The 9813-nt window shown below is 40.8% G+C and overlaps 1 non-coding gene across 1 annotated transcript; it reads left to right on the top strand.

The window, feature by feature from the left end:
* Nucleotides 1-390: 390 nt before the first annotated feature.
* LOC145118108 (small nucleolar RNA R71) lies at nt 391-497 on the top strand. The gene has a single exon (XR_013713090.1). It is a non-coding gene; the product is annotated as a small nucleolar RNA R71 (small nucleolar RNA).
* The last annotated feature ends 9316 nt before the right edge of the window (nt 498-9813 follow it).

Genomic DNA, 9813 nt, shown 5'->3' with positions numbered 1-9813 from the left:
TATCTATCACCACTTGAGTATGAAACTTGAGCTTTCTTGTTTCAATTCTCATCTAAATCGCAATCTTTCGTCAAGTGATGTCCGCTATAACTGTGGCACCCAACTTGTATGACATGAATGTATTGAGTTATCTTCTTTATGCTATGATCCCTGTTGTCGATCTTGGAATTAATTGCAGCTAGACCATCAAGAGCTCCATCCCCAATCGATTTTCCTCACGTAACATCGTCTCTAGGATTATGATATTCACGTGAATGTTTTGCGAATTCTTCAATTAGCTCTTTGTTGGTTGCGGGGCTCTTTTTTGTTAGTGGTCCTTGGGAATCTAGAATTTGTCTTGTGCAAATATTTATGTCATTGTAAAAAGTCCAAATTTCTTGTTGCACGTTGAGGTCGTGTTGAGGGCAATTTTGTATCATCTCCTTATAACGTTCCCATGCTTCATATAATCACTCCCCGTCGAGTTGTTGGAAGTTTTTGGTATTCTTCTTTAGTTTGTAAATCTTTGATGGAGGGTTGAACTGTTTTATGAGTTGTTCTCTTAAAGTAGCCCACATAGTGATCGATCCCGTTGGTAGCGATTTTAACCATTGTTTGGCCTTATCTTTGAACGTGATCGACAATGCTATCAGCATGATTTCATCTTTGCTTACCCCCGTGATGTGAAAGTAATCTGTGATTTATTCAATTGCATCTATGTGTTGATAAGCGTCTTCGTGGTCTTTTCCGTAGAATGGAGTGTTTTGGAGCATGTTGAGGAATTGCCTTTTAGCTCGAAGTTCGTTGCATCTGGGATTATCGGTCGCACAAGGCTCAGTCTGGTGCCTTCTCATTTGTGTTGGTTATACTACTCAATGGTTATTTTTGCAATGTTAGTCATGTCTTCTAAATCATTGTTGTCTACTTCGGTTTTGGTTTTTTATTCTGGTTTTGGGTCGATCTTGTCTGATTCGTATCCTTCTTCTTTCTTTCCCTTTTTTTTCTTATGAAAATCTGATTCCGGGTTATTGAAGGCCGATACTATCTTTCATGAAGATTCCCCTAATCTGCAAACAACCTCATGCGTCTTGCCGTATTTCCCACAGCGGCTCTGTCCCTGCTGGCCCTTCGACCTAGAGACGAATCCCTTGGGTTTCTTCCCAGTAACCCTAGACGTCTGCCCAGTCTCCGCCTTCCTCTTCCTGATGTGCTCTATATCAATCTCTCTCTCTCTCTCTCTCGTGCCCTGTCTATCATATCATTCAAGGTTGGGTACGCCGACTAGCTGACATATTTCTGAATGTCAGCTCTCAACATATCATGGTACCGGGTTTTCTTTATCTCCTCATCACCCGTGTACTGGGGCACCAACAAAGCCCCCTCCCTGAACTTGGCGGTAATCTCCGCCACCATCTCAGTAGTCTGTCTCATATCCAAAAACTCTCTAACTAGCTGCTAAATCTCCACAGCTGACGCAAACTCGACCCGAAATCTTGTCACAAAGTCCGACCAGGTCATAGCCTCCATGGCTGGGGCTCCCAAAGTATTGCTGACTACCTCCCACCAGTCTCTAGTCCGCTCTCTCAAACAACCATCAGCAAACCTGACCTTCGACCCCTCGGGGCAGAAGCTCGTCACCTGCGCAGACTCAATGTCTGTGATCCATCGTCTCGCCACAATGGGGTCCTTCACCCCGCTGAAGTTTGGCGCTCCGCATCCCCTGAAATCCTTGAAGGAGAGCATGCGAGTCCCTGACTGGCCAGGTGCCATGTCACTCCAGAATGACCTAAGGCGATCCTCCATCAGCTCGATGATACTCTCCTTGATCGACCCGAAAATCATCGGGGTCGCCTCAAGGATGCCTCTCGTAATCTCGTATGTAATGAACTCGTGCAATCCATCATCAACTGGCTTGGAACCTGTACCCGAACCTGACCCAGACCCTGAACCTCCTGCTCCGTGACGTGTCATCGCCGTTCTGAAACAAACCACACAATCATCAGAGTCATATATAATATCGAGAGACCTCATGCTCATTACAAGTTCCCTGGTTTAGTCTCAGCTCTCATTGATTCGAGTACGAATCCTCTGCTTTTAGTAGTACGAGCCTATACTATCTTCCACATCTATCCGTACTTTCCTCAAGGATTTCTTTGACCTCACCAAGTCCCTTTCACTACTACTGCTCGCCTTACTAATCTCATCATCTTATGCTTACCCTAGGGTAATCTCCGACCTACTCTCTGCCATCAGCTGCATAAGAAGTCCCTGCTATCTCTACCTAACTAGCTAGCGAATACCATTACATATTACTAAGACTAGATAATTCTTCGAATGAGAGGTCCTACCCTACAACGGTTGGACTCAAACAAGAGTTGCGAAATAGGGCTAGACCTAACCTTCTGAAATTATTTAGTCTTCGTAATATGTAACTTAACATATTCATTTACTAGTTAATTAAAGATAACTAGAACTCCTAAAATCACAAAGCAAGTAGCATTCGAGCATTGAGTAACCAAAATTCCAAAACCAAGCATATCCTAATTAGGCCATCATATTACTGACTAATTATTACTATCATGCAGTTCAATAAGCACATACAACAGGCACATAAGGCATCTTCCTAGATCCTTAGCCCTAATCTAGCATGCAATTCTCATATACATACAGTAGGTATATACGACATCCTTTATAGATCCTTAGCCCTAATCTAGCATGCAGTTCTCATAACCATATCATATATCCTAGCAAACATGTATGTGTATCTTGGGGAAAACTTACTTGAGCTCGGCCGATTGCACGCATCACACTCCTTGTTCTTTCTCAAAACTCTTAATTTAAATTTTAGAAAAATTATTTTCATTGTAAAAATTTCTCAAACCCTTGATTTGAGTCCAGACACCCCCGAAGGTGTATCCGAATCCCTCAAACCAAGGCTCTGATACCAACTTGTAACATCCCAAAATTCAAGACAAAAAATTTCATTTTTAATTAAATAATTATAAAACCATTTGTCTGAAAACATCCATAGTATCAACTCATATCAAAACCAATGTATCTATAGTCAAAACATGTCATGATAAAACAACATCAAAGTATAACTCCCAAAGATCTCATGTGAGGAAAATCATGGTGTGATGCGCTGCAGTCATGCCGACTCCTTTCTTTTCGAAGAAGAAGTACCTGAAACCAAAACTGAGCACCGTAAGAACAAAGCTTAGTGAGTTCCCCCATCATACCACATACCATACAATAACATACTGCCAAGCATATCCGGGTGTTGGCCTACCCCTTCGGTCTCTTTCAACCGGTAACCGCCTAGCATATCAGGGTGTTGGCCTACCCCATCGGTCTCTTTCAACCGGTACTGCCTATCATATTTGGGTGTTGGCCTACCCTTCGGTCTCTTTCAACCGGTATCGGGGACTATTTCACCCCCTATTACCACCACATATCATCCTAGTACATAAACACATAAGTCACATACTGCCTAGCATATCTAGGTGCTGGCCTACCCCTTCAGTCCTTTCGACCGGTTACGGGGTCTATCCCACCCCTCCTACCACTATCACATAATATCATAGCATACTAGCACATAAAGCATAACAAATAGTGGCATACCAGACAATTATCACAAAGACAATCATCTCTACTATAATCAGCTACTAGTGGGCCGGCATTGGTGCCTTCGACCCACTTCTACTGAAGTCGTGATCCAAATCGTTGAGTTCTTTCATGAACTCATCGAGTTCTTCCCTATCAACAGACTTAGGACACTTCGACCCAACTCGTCGAGTTCCTCTATGAACTCGTCGAGTTCTTCAGTATGTTAAGACTTCTTAATGTATTAAGCCATCATTCTTCGAATCTAAGTCTCATATTCCAGATCTGGGCCGAATACACCTCTAGGAGGGTAAAGTTTCCGACTTTACCCATTAAGACCCATCCTAGAAGAAATGAGCTCTAACCCCAACTCAAAATGGCTTATATCCAAATCCAAAGCCATCAAAACTTCAAGATAAGCCAAGGGGTCATAGATCTGGACTCTAGGGACAGTTTGGTCACGTAAAGTTCCTATATTTACTTGCATTCATGGTCTACTTGGCTCAAAAGGCCAAAAATATGGTCTACAAGTTGCATGGGACTTCCATGGCCATAAATTTGACACCTTTATGCCATGAAGTCCCCTAAAGACCCTAGATCTGAAGGGTTTGCCCACATGGGACGTCCAAATCCCAAAAACCAACATTATTGGACCAAAACATGGATAAAACATCCTTAAACTAGATTTAAGCATTCTATAGGCAAGGTAGGAGCTTTATACCTCAGATGAACCAGAAATGAAGCCCAACTTCTGGATCTACTCTCCTCATACACGTCCTCGCTCCTTCTTCAAGTATCTTCTTCTTCAAAATCACAAAGAATGCACCAAATTGGCTCAAAACTCTCAAAAGTGAATTAGGGTTTCGTGGCTAGGGTTTGGGACAATGGAGGCTGTAAATGAGGCCAGCTTATGGGGGTTAAGGTGTTTAAATAGGGTGAAAAACCCTAAAAATTAGGGTTTCATTTTTGCCAGCCTACTCATCGAGTTGAGGCTTCTCAACTCGTTGAGTAAACTTCTTAACCTGCGTCCCAATCCATCTCTACTCGACGAGGTTGGGGCCTCCAACTCGTCGAGTTTCTATATAAAAATGAATAGTTTTGAATTAAATACATACCAGGAACCAGACGTTACACTAAGGGTTCTTTTGTCGCACTTGGTTACAGAAAGTCACAACTCTCCTCTCCATAATGATTTAGAGTGTACCAAAATTATGCTACCACGTCATGGTATAGGTCTCACCATGTCACGATATCGATTCCTTCACGTAGCCTCCAAGTAATCCATGCAATTCATCTAGGAAGAATTTATGATTTGACACATCACCCCGTCGTGACATGCATATGACCACGTCGTGGCAAATACTTTTTGATTGAATTCCATCTTCAAAGATTGCTTCCAGTCGTTAACCTCAAGCCTTTCAGTTTAGCTCATTTTTCCTTGGGAATATCTTTTCTGCTACAAAATAGATTTTAAACGTAATAAGTACCAAATATCTTTATAAATAACTAAAATGTAGCTAAAAACACAAATATACCGCATAAAGTATAAGACTATATATGGCGATATCAGGTCTTCTCTTTAATCACTCAGCATCTTATTCAAGTTCCAACAGCCTTTACACCGTTACCTGTGATGCATATAAATTGAATGGGTGAGGTTGGGAAACCTGCTGAGATACATAGGGTTTTTAATTACATAATAATATTATGATAAAAATACATAATCAATAACCAGAAAAACCAATTGTAACACTCGAGAATTGGGTATGTTTCCTTTAGTCCCTTAATGCGAAAATCATCTCATTTTAGTCCCTAGCTAGTACGCGGGGAGTACTCTAAGTACGCTTAGCTTACTAGGTCATTTACAGATCGTTGGTTCACCTGCGTACATAGGGCGTACGTAAGAGTATGCATGGCGTACGTGGTGCAGGGGCAAACCCTAATTTTTTGGGTTTGCACCCTATTTAAACAACTTATAACACCTTTGGATATTTTATTGATCATCCTCCACCACCCTATGACCTAAAATCGAAACCCTAAGTGTATTTGGTGAGATTTGAGCTTGAAAGTGAGTTTGTTGGGGTTTTGTGGTAAAGAATAAGAAGATGAACACTTGGAGGTTGCTTGGGAGTAGCTTGAGCTTGTAGATCCAGAGTTATCTTCACCTTAGCAAGCCTTTTAAGGTAAAAAGCTCTCATCTTGATTGTCGTTTATGCTAGATCAATTTTATGGTGTCATTTATGCATTTTTGGGTATTTTAAGTCATATATGAAGTTATGGTCTACTCCATAAGCTATGGATGTTAGATCTTTGCTCATTTGAGGTCCCTTGTCCATAAAAATGCAACCTTTATGGGTTAGTTTGGTCCATGGAAGTGTTAGGGTTCTTAATATCGTTCCTTTTGAGTTTTGGGTCTTAATAAGTCATGCATAGTGGTAAAGTTGCCAACTTTATGTGTTAAGTCACCTTCTAGAATCAGATATGAGAATATGGCATGTTGGCTTAACCGAATAAGTGCTTAATGAGTTAGGTTGGCTATATGCTGAGTACGCGGGGCGTACTCAACTCGTACATTGAGCGTACTAGTCTCGGGTGGAGTACGCCAGGCGTAAGCCTGAGTACGCCTAACGTACTCAGTTGTTTGACTTTTGGGTTGACTTTCGCGTGCTTGGGCCATATCTTGGGGTTTAAGGTTTTGGGCCTTGTTGGTCCATTGGACTTCTAACTTTGGGCCATGGATAGAATATGGACTTTTTTGGGATTGGGTCCATGAGGATTTTGGGCCCAATTTAGAAGTTGGGCCTTATTGGGCTTTGGGATGCCATTTAAGAATTTAGGCCTTTTGAGCAATGGGTTGGGCCTTGGTTTTCGGCCAAGTAAGAAAAAGGGTAAAATGGTCTCTTACCCTGGATATTGGACAAGTAACTTAGATTCTTGATTATGGGTCGATATCTAAGTATTAATTGGATACTTATTTGATGATGTTAGTGCGGGGATTTTCCAGACCAGCAGATTGAGATTTTATCTTAGCGATTATGCAGCTTGACGTGAGTTTCCTCACTATGTTTAGCGGGTCGAAGACACCAATGTTGGCCCATAGTTTGTTATATTTAACATGCTAGTTGTCTACATGACTCTTGCATGTGTTATGTGTTTATATGATTACCGGACGGGGACTGATGATTGTATTGTATGCTATTTATCTTTGTGATTTTTATGCATGTGCTTATATGTTATATTTATATCGGGCGGGGACTAATGCGTGACATATCTATTTACCGAGTGGGGCTCGATGTCGGACGGGGCCCATTTTCGGATGGGGCCCATTATATGTTTTATATGTATAGTATGTGGTATTTTAGGGAACTCACTAAGCTTTGTGCTTACGGTTTCCAGTTTATGTTTCAGGTACTTCTGGTTCAAAGAGGAACAACCTGGGATGATTGCAATGCACACACCACATTGTTCCGTATTTTGTATTACCCTGATGTACTTGGATGTTTATTGATACACTCTGATTTCCTATGGTTTCTATGATGTTGTTTTGGAAAATGGTTTATTAATCTAAAAATTGAAATTTTTGGTCTTATTTTTGGGACATTACACCAGTTGTTACCAAACACTATAGATATATACTCCAACGAATATATCTATAAAACAATATACCCTTCCATACCCCGCCTGGTCGATTCTTAGGAATCCTTATCAACGATCATTTATAAGAATCACCTTACCTGATGAATCGTTTAGAAAAACCATCTGACTACACATCTAGGGGATTCTTTGGCCGGTGTAAGTCATAAAAGGCAACCATGAGGGGATGGAGTACAACGAATGAACACACAATCTTTTCTCCCGGATAATAGGATTCATCAACACCTAATGGTAATGAGCATGCTAGTGTTCCACCATACTGTCTAGAATGGTCAGTGGTCGTCATCTTACTCCGAAAGATGACTTGTACGGAACCTGCACCCAGGCTCGACATAATGGCATGGAAACAGAACTCTCCTCTCCGTTCCAATCTCACATATACCCCAGAATTAAGACTACCCAATATCCAACTTATCAAATAACTCTAGTACGTAACATGTACCCCGACACATGATAATGTCATAGAACAGAGCACTACTCTCCATTCCAATCTCACATACATCCCTTATATGATTATTACCTGTTTATTTAACTTATTCTTAAATCAACGTCCCTTGTAAGTCTTAGTTTATAACTAGCCCAGACTGTAATATAAATAGTTAACTCTCAATATGAAATTTCTATAAATGCAATATCATTGTGACACAAGGTATAACTAAGCACTTATTCAATTTACTTTGAACAAAGCATCATTTATTAGTCTTACTCCATCACTAGACAAGACTATGGTGCATGTAATTAACTACCAAAACATTTTTCTTGTTTTGTGAAATACTTTTCGTCCTACATGTATTTAAATTTAGCACAAAATTTAACTAGTAAGTATTTGCTATACCTAAAATCTTTTTGATTAATAATACTTGTAATAAGATTGTCACGTGATATAACCATAAATACTTTTAGCTGAAACATCCCAAAAATCATGACCAAAAATTTCATTTTTAATTATTAAATAAAACCATAGTTATCAAGACATCCGTCAAAAATCATAAGTCAAAGTACCCAAAACATCACAATCAGAGTATCCATATCAAAACATCTGTCAAATATATCAGAATAAACATCCCAGACTAAAAACATCATGGTGTGTGCAATGCAGTCATCCCGATCTCTTCCATTTGCTTCTGGAAGTACCTGAAACCAAAACTGAAAACTGTAAGCACGAAGCTTAGTTAGTCTCCCCAAACTACCACATACCATACACATAAAATGCAACTAGGAAATACGGGCCCCGCCCACACTCATTGAGATACGGGCCTCACCCACACTCAGCTATCTAGGAGATACGGTCCCCGCCCACACTCGACTATCTAAGAGATACAGGCCCCACCCACCCTCGTCTAACTAGGAGATACGGGCCCTGCCCACACTCAGCTACTAGTGAGATTCGGGCCCCGCCCACACTCATCTAAATAAGAAGCACATACAAGTGTCACACAAACAACAAGTATAACCAATCTACCAATCTATTCCATATCCATACTCAAATATTGCTAAGATACAGGCCCTACCCACACTTATCTACTAATCAACACACATAACATACACGGGCCGACATTGGTGCCTTCGACCCGTTCAAACCAGGAGGAAACTCACCTCACAAAGCTGAATGCAAAATATCACGGTAAGAAATCTCTAGCGGCTGCTCTGACGACTCCCCGAGCTATCAGTACAAAATAACACTTAGTCAAAACCTAATAATCCTTCTTAGGGTAAAATGACCATTTTACCCTGATCTAATCCAGTCCATAACCTACGATCAAATTCATAACATGAAAGGCCTAATTCAAGATAGCCTTTACAAGCCCATTAATGGCCTGCCAATGGCCCAATTTTCTAAATTGGGCCCAACTCCTCAAATGGACCTTCCCTTAAGCCCAAACATATACTTAGCCCAAAATAACATTTTATGATGGCCATTATGCCCAAAATAGCAAAGTCCATGGAATGGTCCAACCCGAGGCCCAAATAACGAAAAACCCATATCTAGTGAGTACGTGGGGTGTACTCCTCTGTACGCTAAGCGTACAGGCTGCATGGCTTGTACGCCCAACGTACTACCCTGTTAAGCCATAATCTCCAAAAAGGCTTAATCCCTTAAGACCTTAAGCTCCAAACACAGATATGAGTCCAATAAAGTGTCTTAACCCATAAAGTTGATTACTTGGTGGCTTGCAAACCCCCAAATGGACCCAAACTTGAAATATGGCAACCTACTGCCATAGAAATGACTAATACTCATGCATGGCCACATCAAGACCTTCAAGATGGTAACTTTTCTGACATTGGGACTCAAATAGCACTAAGGGTGGCAACCCTAAGCCTAGAAACGGATTTGGAACCATAAAGTTCCATTCTTAGGACCAAAAAGGTCCAAAAACCCATTGCAAGAGATCTAAGCATTCATGAGGCAAGTTTTGAGCTTTTTACCTCAAATGAGTGCTAAATGATGATGATGTCTCAGATCCTTAAGCTCAAGCTACACAAGTTCTTCTTCACCAACTTCCTCTTTCTCCTTCCAAGGTCCAAACCACTAAAATGGGCTTCACAATATCAAAATTACATAAAGATGAAGAA

This window comes from Lactuca virosa, chromosome 5, assembly GCF_052849685.1.
Source record: "Lactuca virosa cultivar CGN04683 chromosome 5, Lactuca_virosa_CGN04683_v6, whole genome shotgun sequence".
Classification (NCBI taxonomy): Eukaryota; Viridiplantae; Streptophyta; class Magnoliopsida; order Asterales; family Asteraceae; genus Lactuca; species Lactuca virosa.
This window is presented reverse-complemented; position numbering and strand designations above follow the sequence as displayed.